Source organism: Triticum urartu, chromosome 7 (assembly GCF_003073215.2).
Source record: "Triticum urartu cultivar G1812 chromosome 7, Tu2.1, whole genome shotgun sequence".
In the NCBI taxonomy this organism is placed as follows: domain Eukaryota; kingdom Viridiplantae; phylum Streptophyta; class Magnoliopsida; order Poales; family Poaceae; genus Triticum; species Triticum urartu.
In genome coordinates this window covers 334,584,517-334,596,201 of record NC_053028.1, presented here as the reverse complement: position 1 = coordinate 334,596,201, position 11,685 = coordinate 334,584,517, and positions in this window count along the sequence as shown.

The window sequence follows — 11,685 nt, the reverse complement described above, 5'->3', positions numbered from 1 at the left end:
CCAGGTTCGGGCCCTCTTAATGGAGGTAAAACCCTATGTCCCGCTTGATTGTATTTGATGAGTACAGGGGTTACAAGAGTTGATGTACCTCGAGATCGTAATGGCTAAACCCTAGATGTCTAGCCTATATGAATTCTGATGGCTCCTACGGACTAAACCCTCTGGTTTATATAAACACCAGAGGGGCCTAGGTTTGTACAGAGTCGGTTTACTGTAACGCCCCAAGACCAGAGCTTCAGATGCCTTCCATGATTTCTGAGATTCGTTGCGTGATTTGTTTGGTTCGTTGCTTTCATTTTTGCATCATGTGCATTGCATCATGTCATCTTGCACCTCTTCTTAAAATTCAACCAATTAAATCGTATGGATCTTCGATCCATTTAAATCGAGGGAAGGGTGACTTCTCTTTATAACTTATCCTCCCAATATTAGGGACCTATTATAAAGTATTCCATGGATGTAGAATTACCATTGACACACTTGCAAATAAATCCCAATGTCTTTGTTATCTCAACTCTTGGTCTCCGACTTGTCCTCATATTCTTTTATCGTTTTACACTACTAGGAAAAGGGCTATAGATAGGATTGATACTAATGGCGCACCAGGGAAGTAGTGCGCCACTACTATATACTAATGGCGCACCTGTTGGTGATGCGCCATTAGTGTGGAAGACACTAATGGCACACCAGAAACAGGGTGTGCTACTAGTATTAATTTTTTTTCCATTTTTCCATACATACTAATGGCGCATCAGGTCGACAATGCGCCATTACTAGTTCTAACTAGTAATGGCGCACCAGGCAGAGAGTGCGCCATTACTGTAATTTTTTCTTATTCTTTTTTTTGCAAAACTACTAATGGCGCACCGTTTCACAGTGCGCCATTACTAGTTTAAACTAGTAATGGCGCACTATTACACGGTGCGCCATTAGTATATATATTTATATTTTTTTACTTTTTTGCAAAACTTCTAATGGTGCACCACCTGCAGGTGCGCCATTAGTAACCAGGGTTACTAATGGCGCATTTCCTTGTGGTGCGCCATTAGTAAGCTGGGACCCCAACAAGATATTTTGGAAAGCCCCACACCTACCCACTCACTTTCCCCACTTCATTCCCTCCACCTCCTTCTCCAAGCTTTCGGCTGCCTCCTCCTCCTCACCTCATTTCCACCATAGATTCATCAAAATTAAGTGGTGAAATTACCTTTTTTGATAGGTAAGTAAGGGGAAAGCTATCTTCATGATGTAGATCTACTTTTTTTCTCCCTAGCTCGCTCCTACAACGTGCACATGCACTTTTTGTGGCCTAGCTAGATCTATGTATGTTTGTGGTGTTGCATGTGTTTGTGGTGTTGCATATATGTTTGTGTTTGAAGGTACGGTATTTGAAATGCGATAGTTGCCAATATTTTGCCGGAATGTTTTGATTCATTTCCGTTTCGGCGAGAATTTTGGCACTATGCATTCTTTTTGGTCCTATTTTTAGGGAAGGTCATGCCAAATTTTTTCTTGGTTCTAAAATATCGTTTTGCTCTACCCCGCAGGCGACCATGGTCCGCACGATGACTGAAGGCATCGTGAATAGGTTTTTGAGCTCCGCGAAGGCCGAGATGCTTCAAAAGAACGAGACGGAGATAAGACGTCCGTGTCAAAGATGCAAGCTGAAGAGCCTTATTGCGGACCCGGATTCCGGGCAGGTGCGGGACCACCTGCTCTTGCATGGTTTCATGGATGGCTATCAGTGGCAAGGTGATGAAGATGACTATGAAGTCGTCCATGGCCGGGGCCGGGCAAGAAATGAGGAAGGGCAACAAGACAAGTACCACCGTGGCGAGGGCTGGCGAGAAGACGAAGAATCTCCAGGACATGATCACGACGGTGATGCTGTACACAGTCATCATGTAGAAGATGTCGTACATGATGATGAGGAAGATCAAGACGAAGGGCATGATCATGAAGATGAAGATGCCGGAGCAGATGACGATGGAGGCTGGGTGCAGGACCCTCATATTCAAGAGCTGCTTCTCAAGCAGACGGATAACGCAAGAGCTGCCGCCCGAGAGAAAGCCAAGCTGGATCAACTGGAGATAGACGCGGTTACTCCATTGTATGAAGGATGCAGGCCCGAGGATACTCGCCTGAAAGTAACGCTCATGGCTCTGGAGATGAAGGTAAAACACAAAATGACCGACGCATGCTTCGACGAGAACATTTCATTCTGGCACGAACGTCTTCCCAAGGGGAACAAGTGCCCGACCAGTTTCGAGGAGGCGAAGAAAATCGTGTGTCCTCTGGATTTACCACACGTGAAATACCATGTGTGCATGAACAATTGTATCATTTATCGGGACGAGCACGCGGAGTCTACCATATGTCCGGTGTGCGGTGTCACTCGATACAAGAAGAGGAAGAAAGCTCCTCGAAAATCGGTGTGGTACTTTCCGATCACTCCTCGTCTGCAGTGGTATTTCACGGACCCTAAGGTAGCAAAGCTCCTGCGTTGGCACGCGGATAGGGAGGAGAAGAAGCAGGAAGATGACGAAAATGATCCGGAGATAAATAAAAAAGACAAGATGCTGAGTCACCCTAAGGATGCGAGCCAGTGGCAAGCGTTGAACTTCGAATACCCAGAATTTGGGAAGGATCCAAGGAACATCGTGCTGGGAGCGAGCACCGATGGAGTCAATCCGTTTGGCAGCCAGAGAAGCACACATAGCACCTGGCCTGTGTTTGTGTGGATGTACAACCTTCCCCCCTGGTTGTGCATGAAGAGGAAGTACATTCACATGAGTATGCTAATTGAAGGGCCGAAACAACCAGGGAACGACATCAATCTGTATCTGGGGCTGCTGAAGGAGGAGCTAGACACGTTGTGGAAAACGCCAACCAATACGTGGGATGCCGCAGAGAAAGAATATTTCCCTATGAGAGCCGCACTGCTCACGACGGTGCATGACTATCTCGGTTACGGATATCTCACGGGGCAGGTAGTCCACGGATTTTCTGGATGCGTAAGGTGCATGGATGACACAACGTATCGCCAGCTAGATAGAGATCCCGGGTCTTCGAAAACCGTGTTCATGGGAAACCGAAGGTGGCTTTGCGACGATGACCCGTGGAGGAAACGCAAGGATCTGTTCGATGGTGAAACAGAACCCCGAAAATGCCCGTGTACGAGGAGCGGCGAGGAAATAGACGAGCTGTTGAAAAATTGGAAAGACTGCCCATTGCCAGGAAAGAAGCAAAAGGCGCCAGAGCCGGGAAAGAAGCGAAAGGCGCCAGAGCCGCTGCTGAAGGTATGGAAAACAAGGTCTGTTTTCTGGGACTTGCCGTACTGGAAGATCCACCGTGTGCCTCACAGCCTTGATGTCATGCATATCACGAAGAACGTGTGCAAGAGTCTGCTTGGTACCCTGCTCAACATGCCAGAGAGGACCAAAGATGGGCCGAAAGCAAGGGCAGACTTGAAATCAATGGGCATCAGGCAGGAGCTTCACGCTAATGATGATGATGATGATGATGATGATGATGATGATGAGGTGAAGCAGGACACAGAAAGTCGTCGCAAAGGCAAAAAGGCCAAGAAGACCGAAAATGACTACCCTCCCGCGTGCTTCACTCTAAGTCAGGAGGAGATCGAGCAGTTTTTCACCTGCCTCCTAGGAGTAAAACTTCCTTACGGTTACGCGGGGAAGATAAGCAGATACCTAGACCCAGCGAAGCAGAAGTTCAGCGGGATGAAGTCTCACGACTGTCACGTGCTGATGACGCAGATACTTCCAGTTGCAATCCGTGGGATTATGGACGCGCACGTCCGTGAAATGCTATTTGGCCTATGCAACTTTTTCGATGTCATCTCTCGGAAGTCGATTGGCGTGAGGCAACTCAGAAGGCTACAGGAAGAAATCGTGGTGATACTATGCGAGCTTGAGATGTACTTCCCGCCCGCATTCTTCGATGTTATGGTGCATCTGCTGGTCCATATCATGGAGGATATCATCCAACTCGGGCCGACGTTCCTGCACAGCATGATGCCGTTCGAAAGGATGAATGGTGTCATCAAAGGATACGTTCGCAACATGTCACGTCTAGAGGGAAGTATAGCCAGGGGCTTTCTGACCGAAGAGTGCATCTCCTACTGCACGAATTATCTAGGCATCGAGAACCCCGTTGGTCTGCCCGTCAACAGGCACCTTGGCAGGCTCGCTGGATGGGGTCACCGTGAGGGTCGCCGCGAAATGCATGTCGACTTCGAGGGTCGACTCGCCGACTTTGAAAGAGCAAACCTAGTCGTGCTACAACACATAGACGTGGTCGATCCTTGGGTGGTAGAGCACAAAACCTTTATTGAGAAGGCGTACAATGACCGAGGCCAACAGAGGACAGACGGAGATATACTCAAAGAGCACAACTCATGTTTCACGCGTTGGTTCAAGCAGAAGCTTCTGTCGTACCCTTTACATGAGGATTCTTCCGCGGAAGAACAACTCATATTCGCCTTGTCACAGGGCGCCGAGCACAACCTGATGACCTATGAGGCGTACGATATCAACGGCTACACATTCTACACCGAGGACAAGGACATGAAGAGCGATGGTTATTAGAACTCCAGGGTAACGATGGAATCCTACACCGGCAACGACAAGGACAGATACTACGGAAGGATCGAGGAGATCTGGGAGCTGAGCTACGCTGGAGAGAAGGTCCCGATGTTCCGTGTCAGATGGGCCAAGAGCGTCCTAAAAGAAGACTGGTATTTCACCACCATGGTTATACCCGAAGCCAAATCCAAGACCGCGGGCGCAAACGTCACCGCGAAAAATGAGCCATGGGTACTGGCTTCCCAAGTGGACCAATGCTTCTTCATTACCGACCCGTCAAAGCCCAGTCGTGTTGTCGTGAGGAGAGGCAAAAGGAAGATCATCGGAATGGATGGAGTAGCCAATGAGCAAGACTTCGACAAGTACGGCGACCCGAAGATCGAACATGACGACGACGATGAAGTAGCAGCACACACTACAAGAAGAAGCAGGACCACCCTACCTAAAGGACGTCCGTTCCACAAAAGAACTCCATTTGCGAAAAAGAAGGGCAAGAAGATTGAGAACAGATAGCTAGCTAAGATCGATTGTATTTAAATCGTAGTCTTCATTTCTCGATTGTATTTCATGGGCACTTTTTGATATCATGAATATTTTTAAATTTCATGGGCACTTTTTGAATTCATGAGGACACTTGATCTCGATCCCCCTCCATCTCGATCTCGATCCCACCCGCACCCTCCCCGCTAGCTAGCTCCACCGCCGACGACCCACCGCAACCCTCCCCCGCTCCACCGCCGCCGACGAGCACCCGGCCCCCGCACCCCTGGGGGGTTATTACTGTTTTTATAAAAAAAATATTACTGTTATGATTTAAACAAGTTTGAACATATTTAAACACAAATAAATATCAAACGGGATTTAAAATGCATAAAAATATACTGGGGAGCCTGGGAATCAAACCCAGGACCTCCTGGTGTGTGTGCTGCGTATTGACCAGTCGGGCTAGTGGGCAGGGTCTGTTGTACATAGGGTTAGGTTGTATATAACCTGACAAGTCGGTCTAGATTAAATTACTTATGGCGCACCCCTCGGTGGTGCGCCATTGCTATGGATGTACTTATGGCGCACCCCTGGGTGGTGTGCCATTGCTAAGCCTCCCCCCACACTAAAATCCCCAATCTCCATTTCTCTCTAGTCCCTCCCCTGCCTCGTCTCACCCGCGCCTGACCACCACCGCCCACCACTTCCCCCAGCGGCGCGCCCAGCCGGCCGAACCCTCCGCTGCCCCGCCTCTGGTACAGGACCCCAGCAGCGCCTCCCCCCATCAAGTAGCCGCTCCCACCAGCGGCGCCCCCCTTCCTGGAGTAGGCGCTCCTGCCCAGCAACGCTGCCGCCCGGAGCTACGCCGGCGACCAGTCCGTAGGCAGGTAGCCCACCACTCCTTCATCCTTCCTCCCTCTTCCCTCATCCCCCCTCCCTCCTTCCTCCTGCATCCTCTGTTCAATTTTTTGCTTGCTGCGTGATTTTTCCAGAGCATGCTCAAGTTTACATGTGAAAGGATTGTGCTTTATAGGTGTTTGTGATAATGCCTCTATGGGACGGGGAGTATTTTTTTCCTAGCCGTGTTGTCACCGAAAAATGCAATAAATTCTCATGGTTCGAAACCTTTGATACTTGGCTTCTCCAAATGAGAAATTTATGCATGTAATAATTGGTTTACCTTAGTTTGCAGAAATATGAAATTAAGCCTTACTTAGTAACAATGTTTCAAGAAGATCAATTTGGAAGCTCTGCTTCACAGGATGCCTTCAGACACTTGCACATATCTTTCTAACTCATGCATTATTTCATCTATTAGACACTTCAAAGTGATGGCTATTTCCTTTACCTTAGAGGAAAAACAAAATAATATCTTCTACTTTGCCTAGAGGAAATATAATTTCATGGACTACTTGTTATATCAAATTTTTTGCTAAGTTTTGTCTCCCTGCGAAAATTGGGCAAATTCCTTCTCAAAATCACATGTTTTAACTAGGAAGAACCTGAGACACTATGGCATCAACACTTGTAAGAAAAGAAATAGCAGGAGAATGAAGATTATATTAAAAAATGGTATTAGTAGTGGTAAACAAGCATATAATCCCTCCCAGGTAGTAACAATAACTTTATGTAGGAGAGTGAAAGAAGAAGCATAGGCGATCAGGTTCGATCACGGTTGGAGAAAAATTGAGGCGTTTGTTGGCTCCAAGACAGTGATACAGGTATATACATGTGCTCTGCTTACTTGATCATACAGAAGATTTTCATATAAGAGTTACGTTTCAAGTTGCTGAACCTTTTCATAGAAGTTTGCTTCCAAGGAGTTGTTCTCTATCTGGTCCAATTCTGAAGAAATAAAAAGTGAATAGTTTGTTTGTTCCCTGTGTGGTCACTCTATTTTTTGAGTACTGACATTAGTTATGTTTGTTAGCAGCAAGATATTTAAATGAAGCTTGTTCTTTTTCAACTGTTCAACTGATGCCATGAAACTGAATATAGTAGTTGAAAACCCTGTTTTTCTTCCTAATCGTGAAAATTTCATGGGTGCTGTAAAATGTGCAGGTGGTGAGTTGAGGCTCAGCATACAGCTTGTTTGGACTAACCAAGAGGACGAGGTATGTTGCTTGCCCAAGCTAAGTGACACGTACGCGCCAAGTTTTCTGTTATATAATTACCTGTTAGTGCTTACTTAAACTGCATGATACGGCCATAGCAGATGGATGGTACTAGGTGTTGTCTTGTTTCTTGCCAATGTATTCAGAGAGCAGATGTGCCACTACAGATTTCTTTTCTTGAAGGCAGCTCACATAAGTTGAGCTACAAGTGAACAACTTGCTGCTATTAGATCTGGAATGGAAGCTCACATAAGTTGAGCTGATTTTTGTCCATATGAAAGCAGAGGACCATATGGTCTGTGGCCTTTTCATCCATATGAAAGTAGAGGCACATTGTGGTGCTAGTTTGCTGGGTTTTGTCTCCGACCATCGTGTCATGATGAATTTGCAGGTACCCTGAGAGGCCCTTGAGTTTGCCGGAATGTCGATTCACTTCTGTTCCGGCAAATTCGGGTACTCCATATGTCCTATTTTCAGCAAAGGTCATGCTGAAATTTTCCGTGAATTTTAGCATGACTTTGCTAAAAATAGGACATATGGGGTACTTGCGATAATGCATGGGCCGGGGTATCTTAGTACTTAATTAAGTACGATCAACTGCCCCTTTATTCTTCCTGCATTAAACCATAGGTGGCAATAGAGCCAAGTGAATAGGCCCAACTTAGAATTCTCCTTAGCATCGATAAACCCTAGATGATAAACCCAACATAGGTGGCAATAGAGCCAAGTGATTAGTGCCTAGTGATTAGGCACAACCTAGGGTGCCTCGGCATCGATAAACCCTAAATGATGAAAACTTAACTTGGCTGCCCCGGATGCCTCGGTGTCGATGAGAACCTAAATGATGTACGCTTAGGCTTTTAGGGTGCCTCGGCATCGACAAACTCTAAATGATGAAAGCTTAGGCTTTTAGGGTGCCTCGGTGTCGACAAACCCTAAATGATGAGACCATGATCTTGTTCCTTGACAATAACCAACTTTTTGACCAAACTTTTTTCCTATTTAGAGCGAAACATGGCCCACAACGATGAGGCCGGTGGTTCGGGCGGCAAGCAATTCTGGGAGCTGTCCCAGGAGATGGAGGAACAACCTCACCGCTATGAGGACGCCGCGGAAGACACCGATCCTGATTACACAACCCCTAGTGGCATCGGGGATGACACCACTGATGGTGCCGCCGAGGATGCCACCACTGATGATGGCGGCGCACACACAGATGGCAGTCAACCGAAGAAGCAAAGGAAGGACCGGCGCCCGAATGCGCTCCGCACCCTCAATGAGGAATTCACTCAAGTGGACTCCGACGGGAATCCAACGGAGCCCAAACATATAGTCAAGGGGTACTCGCTTCAGCTCGGGTGCATTCTCCGGAGCACCGTCTCGATCAACACCGAGAACCTTAGGCATAAGGACCGAGGGAATTTGCGCAACCTCCTCTTCACGAAGCTGCACGAACGATACAAGTTTCCCGCCGAATTTGAAAACACACGCCTCTCCGGGAATAAAGTAAACGGTGCCACCCTCACGAAGATGAGCACGGCCCTGTCTACTTGGAAAAGTGCGGTGAAGAGAATGATTGATAAAGGTGATAGTTATGAGAAGATCGAGGCGAAATATCCTTTGATGAGCGAAGATGAGTAGAAGGAGTTCAAGATCAAGTGCGAGAGCAGTGCAACCTCCAAATCAAGTCAGTGGGGGAAAGAAATGCGGGAGTTGAACTTAGGGGAACACAAACTCGGCCCCGGCGGTTACAGAGTGGCGGAGCCTATATGGGACAAGGAGGACGCGGAGCGTGCCGAGCAAGGCCTACCGCCCCGCTTCGAGAAATGCAGCGGTGACAAGCAGACCAGGAACTATGTCAGGGCCCGGTACAAGGAGGACCCGATAACAAAGGAGCTTACCATGGATCCGAGGACCAGGGCGCTTGAGCTTCTTCTGGTAAGGAATACACCCCCGCGTAATTAGCTCCATATGATTGCACTCTAATTAATCCCCAATATTTCTAAATGGTTCACGTTCCTTTCACAGGACACTGAAAGCAGTAGCGCGGGGTCGTCTAAGAGCTCCCCTTTCGACACCCCTTTAAATAGGGCGTTGAACGTAATGAAAAACAAGGATAAGCTCACTAAGCCGACATCAGCTGGTCGTGTGGCCGGCAAAGGCTTGTCCACAAAATGGGGGTCATACTATACCGCTGGTGTGCGGAAGGAGAAAAAGACCAGCTCGGAAAGCCAGACGCGCGAGGTTGAAGAACTCAAGGCACAAGTGGCGCGGATTCGGGAGCTTGTCCAAGAGCAAGTGCAACAACAACTTGGAACGATGCTCAACGCCATGGTGGCTACGTTGATTCATGGGCTGACGATGTGGATTGCGGGCGGCCAACAGGGGCCTCCCCCGGTTCCCAGCTTCACGGCCAGCAACTCACACAGCGCGCAGGCGGCGCCATTGGTGTCTCCGGCGCCGGCACGGGCTTTGGAGCTTAATGCACCCGGGTATACGCCGGCCCGCACCACGCCAGCAAGCGCCCCCTCCGTCAGTTGCACGCCCGCCGTTGGCGGTGCCTCGACATTAGCCGAGCTCGACGGCATCACGGTAACCAAGCCTCTTGGCCGATGACTTCATCTCCTTGCCTTTGACTGGGCATCCCTGACGCCCTGTACATGTTTTCGCAGGGCACCGCCGACGTTCCTTGCACTCTTCTGCATTTTGTAGGCGCTGAGTTGGTCGATGTCGCCAAGGGCAGAATCGTTCAACCGGGCAACCCCATGTTCCACGGTAATCCGATGCCACCCACAATGTATAGGGTTGAAGTGGTTCGGGTGCTGCCAGGCTACGACGAGCTGTTACCTCCGATTCGACCCGCTGGGGCCGACGAAGAAGATGAGATGACCCTCAGCACCTGCGTAAACTGGCCCCTGCTTTGGCCGAAGAGCCAGATTCGTTTGGGGGCGGGGGACACCACCCCACAGACAAGACCGCCAGTCGTGCCGGTGCCAAGCCATGGCAAGAACGCCGCAACGCTACCGGACCTGTCGGACATCCCTATGGCACAGGATCCGGACAGCCCTATGGCACAGGATCCGGACGGCGACGACAACGACGACGGTACATTTACCAAAGTTGATAAGTACTTTGCCGAACATGGGTACGCTGACGAGTTCTGCGGGCCTCTTTCTCAAGAACCCAACCAAGACGACTGCGATCTAGCTGGTACGGCGGAGAAATCCAATTGCAACAGGCGTCGTCTGGCGTTCAGTTCTCAGGACACGCCGCCAGCTCCCGCCTTCACCGAGCCTCAGATAGCTGAGGTGCGAAATATTATCAGCCCCAACACGCTCAAGAAGGCGGTCTGTGAGCAGAACTCGGTCCCATTACAGGAGATCAAGAAGAAGGGACGGAAACGAAAGACTAACAAGGGCGCCGGTGCGAGCCAGCCGGCACCGAGTTCGATCCGTGCTCAGGGCGGGCCACCTTCACCTAAGGATATCTCGAGGAGGGTGCATGTGGTGGGTAGGGCGATGCTACCGCCAAATATGCTGAATGCTGCAACCGGTGCTATGCGGAGTCTGCACGACAATGTTCTTTCTTTGGAGAAGCGGCGTCTCAGAGAGAAGGATGTGGCATACCTGGTTTTTGTGGCCAAGGTGCCAAAGGGCAAGGGCTTTGTGGATGGCGACATCGGGGGTACGATTGTCCTGCGGTTTGATGACATCTTTGCTATGTTTAACCTTCATCCGCTGCACTACACCTTCGTTCGGCTGTTTTCGCTGAGTATGGAGATGCGGATCATTAGAGACAAGACCCCAGACATCGTGATAGTCGACCCCTTCTACATGTGTGCCAAGCACTTGAGCAGCGCTGGGGACCGCCAACTTGTGAGTTCACACCTCGAAGGCGTCATTCTGGCAAACCCAGATAAGGATAACTTCCTTTTGGCTTACTTTCCCGAGTAAGTCATCCCTTAACCGCCCCGTAACATATGATTTCTTAGATTTCGATCGTTCTTTTTTTTTAACATTCCATGTTCTGTGCAGTGACACACATTGCACACTCATCCTCTTAAGCCCGAAATATTCCATGGCCACGTATTTAGACCCAAACCGTAACTCCAAGATAGACTACACAAATGTTAAGAAAGTTCTTGATGATGTTCTCCCCGCCTACGCCAAATCTGGAGGCACCTTCACCAGGGCAGTTCGTAAGTATGGCAAGCACATGTTCTCACACAATACGAAGTTCTGCTGCGTCAAGCTGCCGCCTGGCGTTCAGAAGGATGCCTACTATGCCCTCCATCACATGCGGGAGATTGTAAGGGACCATCATCAACTTATGCTACCAGATAATCTCAAAGATTGGGCCGCGAGCTTGTCGGTAGTCCAGGACGCGTACCTTAGATAAGAATTCTTTCGCATCCAGTCGAAGTTTGCGACATCATCCATCAAGATGTCCTTCATACCTCGGGGCAGTTCTTCCTCAGATATCAA